The sequence below is a fragment of the Petaurus breviceps genome, unplaced genomic scaffold (genome assembly GCF_028583685.1).
Source record: "Petaurus breviceps papuanus isolate PSGF00001 unplaced genomic scaffold, PetGlider_PUasm1.0 90681, whole genome shotgun sequence".
Taxonomy (NCBI): Eukaryota; Metazoa; Chordata; class Mammalia; order Diprotodontia; family Petauridae; genus Petaurus; species Petaurus breviceps.
In genome coordinates this window covers 10,508,823-10,517,113 of record NW_027187307.1, presented here as the reverse complement: position 1 = coordinate 10,517,113, position 8,291 = coordinate 10,508,823, and the positions used below count along the sequence as shown (strand labels likewise).

Sequence of the window (8,291 nt, the reverse complement as noted above, 5' to 3'; positions counted from 1 at the left end):
TTCAGGGAAGGAAAGCAATTAGAATGCCATTATAGTAGTCTGGCAGTACTTATATGATGTAATGGAAATGTAAATTTTGAAGATCTTCCCTGCCCCTAGGCTAAAGTGCACCTGGAGCCTGGGGTGGGAGGCTTGTTTTTCAGTAGATACTTCTTGATTGGCCAGTGAATCAATAAGGTTGTTACATTCTCTGAGCCAGGAGAAGGCTATATAAGCCCTGATGTGTAGCTTTGTTTTGGGGCTCACTTTGAGAAGTGTTCTGTGATTTGATCTGGATTCTGGGAAGCCATTGTTGAGAGCCCCACCTCGGCTTTGAAAAACCCAGATGTTGAAACCCAGATGTTGATTTGGTATGGATGTAATGGTTGGACAGTTTGGAAGCTGTCTACTTGATCTGTTTCTCTGTCTTGATAATTCTATCTGTATATTCTGAAGTTCAGGGTGCTGACCTTTTCCCCTGAACTAGGTAAACGATATATGTTCATAAGTTGAAACTGGGAAGATTGGGCATTCCAAGCCCTGGGGACTAGAGCAAAGTCAAGGAGGTGCAAGATTTGGGAAACTGGTCCATATAGCTCTGCTGTACCACGGAGGATGGAAAGAAGAGACAGGAGATAAAGCTGGAGAGATGATACACTTGTGGTTGGCCTTAAATGACTGAAAGAATAGCTTCTGTATCACTTCAGAGGCTCCTCCTATGATAGAAGTCACTGAAAATATTTGGCCAGAGGAATGGTGTCGCCAGATCTTTGTAGAAGACAGATTATTCCGCCCTGGGTTTAAATGATGAATGGGAGTGGGTGATGTGAAGGACTCTAAAGACAGCACTGGTCCAGAAGTATAGATGGCTGGTAATGAGTGCTTGAGCTAAGGTGGCGGTAGGAATAGAGAGAACGGGACTGATATGAGACATCTTCCTTCCGAGCTCCATCCCATCCATAAAGCTGTCAAAAATATTCCTAATGCACAGTTCTTACCATGGCCCTCTCTATCTCAAAAACTTCAGTATTATTTTATTCCTCTATTTTCTCACTTCCTACTCACTTTTCATCCCTTGAAATCTGGCTCCCAACTCTACCTCTTCACTAAAGCTTCACTCTCCAAGGTTAGAACACTGAGGTTAAGTGATTTACTTAGGATCTCACAGCCCATATGCGTCAGAAGCTTCACTTAAACCTGGTCTTCCTGGTTCCAAGGTCAACTTTTTATCAACTACCAGCAATCTCTCAATTGTATTGCCTTGTCTCTGTCCTTCCTGACCTTTCTGACACTGTTTGACTTTCCCCTTCTCTTAGATGTTCTGTCCTCTCTGGGTTTTCATGACATCGTTCTCTCCTTGTGCTTCTCCTATCTGTCTCACTGTTCTTTGTCATTTTCCTTTGCTGCTTCTTCATACTTGTTGGCCATGCCCCTGAGTTCTAGCCTTCTCTCTTTAGATTCTCTTTCGGGATTTCTTCAGTCCCACTAGTCACCTGTCATTTCCCTACGTTGATAACTAGCTGTACTCTGGCTCCAGTCCCGCACCATTAACTACATATCGGGCCTTTCCCCTGAATGCCCCGTCCACGTCTTAGACTCTGCCCTCCCAAACTACCCTCATTATCTACTTCCCCAAATGCCCCTCTGTTCTGAACCTTTCTGTTGCTGTAGAGGGAGCCACCCTCCTCCTATGTCCCAAGATTTGTAACTTTACAGTTATCCTCAGCTCCTCACTCACTTCATCCCACATAGGCAGTCAGTTGACAGGTCTTGTCACTTGTATTCTGTAGCATCTCTCCCATCCATCTCCTTTTATTTCCATTCACAAACCACCACCTTCATTTGCTCCCTGGACACCTGTCACCTGTACTGTGCAAATAGTCTGCTCATTGGTTTCCCAGCCCCTGCTTTGCTTTTTCCCTGTCTCTAATTCATCCCCCACATAGCTGCCAAAGTGACATTCCTAGATCAGAGGTCTGAGCATGTTTCCACTGCTCTGGAAACTCTAATATCTCCCTCCTACCTCTAGAATAAAATACAAATCAATCACTCTGAAATTTAAAAACCTTCACTATTTAGCTAGGGCTACCTACCTTTACAGATTTACTGCATATTTCTGTCTTTCCTTCACTTTGCATTTCAGCCAGATTGGCCTTTTTGCTATCACTTACATACATCAGTCCATCTCTTGTCTTCTACCTTTGCACAGAGCTGGATCTGATATCACGGAGACCTCTGTTCAAATCCAGCCTCAATCACTTACTAGCTGTGTGACTGAGCAAAAGTCATTTTACCTCTATCTCAGGTTCCTCATCTGTAAGATAGGTATAATAATAGTAGCTACTTGCTAAGGTGGTTGTGAGGATAAAACAAGATATTTATAAAGGGTTTTACAAACTTTTAAGTCTTACAAAATGATGAGGATGGCAATGGTGATGATGATGATGGTGATTGCAAAGATTGTGCCTCATGTCTGGGGTTCACTACATCCTCACTTGTACCACCCAGAATTCCTAGCTTCTTCTAAAACTCATATGCCCCCTCTTATGGTAAGCCTATCCTTATTCTCCCCCTTAGCCCCCAAAATCTGCTAGTGCCTGCTGTGGAAATGATTTTGTACTTCATTTTCTACTTCGTTGTACATGTTATTTCTTCCATAGATTGCAAGTTCCTTGAGAACAAGATCTCTTTCCTCTCTGTCTTTGTGTCCCCACCCCTACTGAAATGCCCCAAACATTGTAGGCATCAACAATATGCTCACTGAATATATGAATGAATGAATGGAATGACATGGCATCCAGGAGAATCAAAAACCTCGATATATTTAGCATGCTCTGAGGACTGGTGATTATCAGAAAAGGCCAGCTGTTTGTACAAAAGCTTAGACAAAAAGTGCAGATGACAAAAAGGAAAGAAAAGACAAATCGAAGAGAAAAGAGAGCAGTAGCAATTGGGGGGAAAGTAATTTTTACACAAAATGTTTTAAGCAGCACTGTCAGTGGAGAAGGGGGCCATTGATGAAGACAACAAAAGGATCCCCTTGTTCTACAATTTAGAAATGGATTTCTTTAGTTGTTGAAGGCATATGGGACATGCCCTCTCTTAAGTGTGTGTCTGTAGAATCTGTAGAATGTGGAGTGAGGGTGGGAATTCAGTGATTACTGGGAAAGCTAATTGACTAATAGAATGCTGATACCACTAAGAGAGAGAGATCCTTTCCACAGCCTCTGAGAGTTCATTCTTGTCCAGCACAATGGCATTGATGGGCCAAGGTCATAGGAATTGGCAGCCTGCACCTTTGACTGAATCTAGACATCCTTTTATGAAGGGGATTTGTTCTGTGAAGTTTTGATTCAGTCAAAGGGCTGCACCTGAGGGCCTAGAGGGCCACATGTGGCCTCCAGGCCACAGGTTCCCCACCCCTGATAGTCTAAGGTATCCCCAAAGAAGGAAGGAAAAGTGAAAAAAAGCACTTCATGTACACATATGAATCAGGTGTTCCCACAAATTTATTCCCAACCAAAAAGGAATTAGTAAGCATAAAAGAGTTATAGCATGTCTCACAGAATGACTGGCCTATCATTACTAATACAGTCATTTAGGAGGCTAATTAATTCAAGCTTTGTTTGGACATAAGCTTTTTTAAAGGCTGCTGTCTAGCCAGTATACATTTCACTTCCACTGAACATGAAACTTGCAAATCCCAAGTAGAATCTTCTTTCCCCTGGCCCCTATTTCTCATTTTTGAGCTTTCACTCTTGCCCTTGCATTGTCATTCTGCCAAACCATTTTCTTGCCACTCCCAACTGCAGCCATTACTGCAGCCCCTCTAGTAGCCACTGGTCTTGGAGCCAATTTCCTTCTGCCACCGACACCACAGACTTACTGAAAGAGAGGGAACACCGTGTGTGTGTGTGTGTGTGTGTGTGTGTGTGTGTGTGTGTGTATGTGTGTGTGTGTGTGTATGTGAGTGTGTGTATCTGTGTACACATATACATAGACAGAGGACACAGGATCAGTTAAATAGGAAGAGATTATATGTAAAAAATAAAATTAAGAGGTGAGAGAGGAATATATTGGGAGAAGGAGAAAGGGAGAGATAGAATTAGGTAAATTGTCTCACTTAAAAGAGGAAAGAGAAAGCTGTTACAATGCAGGGGAAGAATAGGAAGACAAAAGGGAATGAGTCAACCTTACTCTCATTGGATTTGGTTTAAGCAGGGAATAACATATATACCCTAGGTATCTTATCCTACAGTAAAGTAGGGGGAAAAGGGATAAGGGGGGGATGATAGAAGGGAGGGCAGATTGGGGGAGAGGGTAATCAGAAGCAAAAACTTTTGAAAAGGGACAGTGTCAGAGGAGAAAATAGAATAAATGGGGGGGGGTAGGATAGAATGGAGGGAAATATAGTTAGTTTTTCACAATATGACCACTAGGGAAATGTTTTGCATAACTACACATGTATAACTTGTATTGAATTGTTTATCTTCCCAGTGGGGGGTGGGTGAGGAGGAAAGAAGGGAGAGAATCTAGAACTCAAAGTTTCAAAAACAAATGTTAAAAAATTGTTTTTACATGCAACCAGGTAATAAGATATACAGGCAATGGGGTATAGAAATCCATCTTGCCCTATAAGAAAGTAAGGGGGAAGGAAGGATGGGATGGGATATAAGAGAGAGCAGAATTGGGGAAGGGGTAATTAGTATGCTTGCCGTATTAGGGTGGGTGGTAGGGGGGAGGTGGGTAGAAAATATGTTAATCAAAATCTTGTGGAAATGAATGCTGAAAACTAAAAAGAAATAAATAGATTCTGAAAAAAAGAGGGAACACGAAGAGGAAGGAGACAGAGGCAGCTTTACCTGACTTGGCTAAGTATTTCTTGCCCTAGAGGACATATGTGTAAGGATTCTATTTCCCTGTGTTAGGAAGGAACCTTGTCTCTCCCCATCCCTTATGGATATCCCATCTTGTCATCTGACAAACAGGAACCAAATGGGTTCTTTTTTTTTTTCTTTTATCAAATGTAGCCCTCACCTCCTTTCTGCTGTTCCTGTCTGGACCCAACTGAGGGACTACTTAGGGTCTATCACGTCTTTCTAAAGTGTCAACAGATATTTTTGATTCTCACCTACCAGGTTCTCAGAAACATCCAAGAATTTAGACATCCTCACAGGCCTAAGTAGTGGTGTTGTTGGTGTTCACTTGTTTCAGTGGTATCTGACTCTTCATGACTCCATTTGGAGTTTTCTTGGCAAAGATTCTGGAGTAGTTTGCCATTTCCTTCTTGAGCTTATTTTATAGATGCGGAAACTAAGGCAACTAGGGGTTAAGTGACTTGCTTAGGGTCACATAACTAATAATTGATTGACACTAGTAAGTGTCATATTTGAATTCAGGTCTTCCTGACTCCAGGCTTAGTGCTCTATCCACTGTGACACCTAACTCCCCCTATTATATGTAACGATAAGATAATAATAAAAGATAAGATACCATAAAAAAGATAACCTCAAACTTGAAAAAGGAGGTAGTTTTAAAAATGAGTTTAAACATTTTGGGGGTTAAAATCTTCCTGTACCTAAGAAGTTACCTCTTTCTTCCATGTATTTGCCTATAAATCTTAGGTTTGATTTATTTTATGAAAGTTAAAAATAAGTTGTTGCTGCCACCAGCAGGATATTTTAAATATTTTCCTTCTGAGCAAAATGTGGATGAAAGAATGTGACCTAAAATTTCAAAAACCCTGGCTTCGCGCCCCAACTTCAATTGGCAGGACCCACTTCTTCTGGAATCACAACTGACACCTGATGAGATCCTGACCCGAGATACTTTCCAAGCCTACTGCCAGGAAAAGCTCATGCCCTATGTCTTCCTAACTAATTGGAATGAAGTGTTTCACCAGGACATCATTTAAGAACTGGGGCAAGTGGGTGTGCTAGTCCCCACCATTAAAGGGTATGGCTGTGCTGGAATCTCATCTGTAATCTATGGACTTCTGACTCAGGAACTGGAATGTGTAGGCAGTGGCTACTAGTCACAGGTCCTCCCTGGTCATGTATTCCATTTATGCCTATGGCTCTGAAGAGCAGCGGCAGAAGTTCATGCCCCAACTGGCAAAGGGGGAAATCCTGGGCTGCTTTGGGTTAATGGAGCCCAATCATGGAAGTTACCCAGGCGGTATGGAGACTAAGGCCCGCTGCAATGCAGCCAGCAAGACCTACACCCTGAGTGGCTCCAAGACATGGATCACTAATTCACCTGAGGCTGACCTGTTTGTGATCTGGGAAATGTGTGAGGATGGTCGGATTCGGCGCTTCTTGTTAGAGAAGGGCATGTGGGGATTATTGGCTTCCAAGATCAAAGGCAAATTTTCACTTCGAACCTCAGTCACAGGAAGAATCCTCATGGACGATGTGGAAGTACTAGAACAGAACATGCTGCCTAATGTGTCTGGCCTTGCTGGCCCTTTTGGATGTCTGAACACAGCTCGATTTGGCATTGCTTGGGGGGCACTGGGGGCTGCAGAGTTCTGTCTGCACACAGCTCGCCAGTACACCCTGGACAAGAAGCAGTTTGGGTTCCTGTTGGCTGGAAACCAGCTCATCCAGAAAAAAAATGGCTGATATGCTCACAGAGATCACCCTGGGCCTTCATGCTTGCCTGCATCGTGGGCGCTTGATGGACAAGGACAAGGTGACCCCAGAAATGGTTTCAGTGCTGAAAAGGAATTGTTGTGGCAAAGCCCTTGATACTGGCAGAAGGCAGATGATGTGCTTAGTGGGAATGGGATTTTGGATGAGTATCAGGTGATCTAGCACGTCATGAACCTGGAAGCTGTAAACACTTATGAAGGTACTCATGACATCCATGCCCTGATCCTTGGGAGAGCTATCATAGGAATTCTGGCATTCACTGCTGGGAAGTGAACCTGTTTTACTTGAAGGCTGACAAACATCTTTCAGAAAAGAGTTGTCATTTCATTGTGTCTGTATTGATTCTACAGGTTGTATGAAGCCTGCTTTTCTGGAGAATTGGCTGTTACTTTCCTTTCGGGAAGATGGGGGTGGAGATTGAAGAAATTGATTTCTATACCTGACTGCACTTTGTTCTAAAATCAGTTCTTCTGTTGAAATGCTGAAAGAATATGATTGTACATGCTATACCAGTCCCTTTCAATCAACCAACTGTTATTAATTTTATATAACTTGGGAAATAAGTTTTTTTTTTTTTAAAACAGGGAGCAAGAGGAAGAAAAATGAACTTCAGAGCAGCTTTTATGAAGCTGCTTCATTTGTAAATAAATAACTAAGATCTGTCACCCAAACCCATAATACTTCCTGGTTTACTAATGCCTCCTGACCCTCCTGACCACCCATTGATTTCCAGGGGTATCATTCAGTGTCCTGAACTTGGGAGCAGACTGGGAACAAATGCATTAATAAAGAGCACATTCTGCTGACCAAAAAACAAAACAAAACAATAATTTCAAGTTATGAAACTATTCTCAGTATGATAATAGTTGAAGGGAATAGAAATATATATATGTATATATATATACACACACACATATATACATATGTCTATATAGGAGGGTATATGGGTATATGGGCATATGAATACATATGTGAGTGTGTGTACATATGTGTACAGGTATACATAGACAGAGGGCAGAAGACCAGTTGAATAGGAAGGGATGATACTTAAAAGGTGAAATTGAGAGGTGAGAGAGGAACATAATGAGAGGAGATGGGGAGAGATAGAATGGGGTAAATTATCCCACATAGAAGAGGCAACAGAAAACTGTTACATTGGAGGGGAAGGAAGAACAGGAAGGCAAAAGGGAATTGGTCAACCTTATTCTCATTGAATTTGGCTTAGGGAGGGAATGACATACACACTAAATAGGGTATGTTGCCCTACAGGAGAGTAGGGGGGAAGAGGAGGAAGGGGGATGATGGAAGGGAGGGCAGGCTGGGGGGGTAAGGAAGTTGGAAGCACCCACTTTTAAAAAGGGACAGGGTCAAAATAGAGAATAGAACAAGTGGGGGGGGCGGGATAGGAATGAGGGAAATATAGTCAGTCTTTTACAATATATCCACTATGGAAATGTTTTGCATTAGCTACACATGTACAACCTATATTGAATTGCTTATCTTTCCAGTAAGAGTGGGTGACAAGGGAGGGATGGAAAGAATCTGAAATTCAAAGTTTTAAAATCCAATGTTTAAAGAAATTATTATTATTATCATTTTACATGCAACTGGGAAATAATATATACAGGCACTGGGGTATGGAGATCCATCTTTCTCTAC

The 8,291-nt window shown here is 42.1% G+C and overlaps 1 pseudogene; it reads left to right on the top strand.

The window, feature by feature from the left end:
- The first annotated feature begins 5,713 nt into the window (after window positions 1-5,713).
- Window positions 5,714-7,275, top strand: LOC138143903 (glutaryl-CoA dehydrogenase, mitochondrial pseudogene; annotated as a pseudogene).
- The last annotated feature ends 1,016 nt before the right edge of the window (window positions 7,276-8,291 follow it).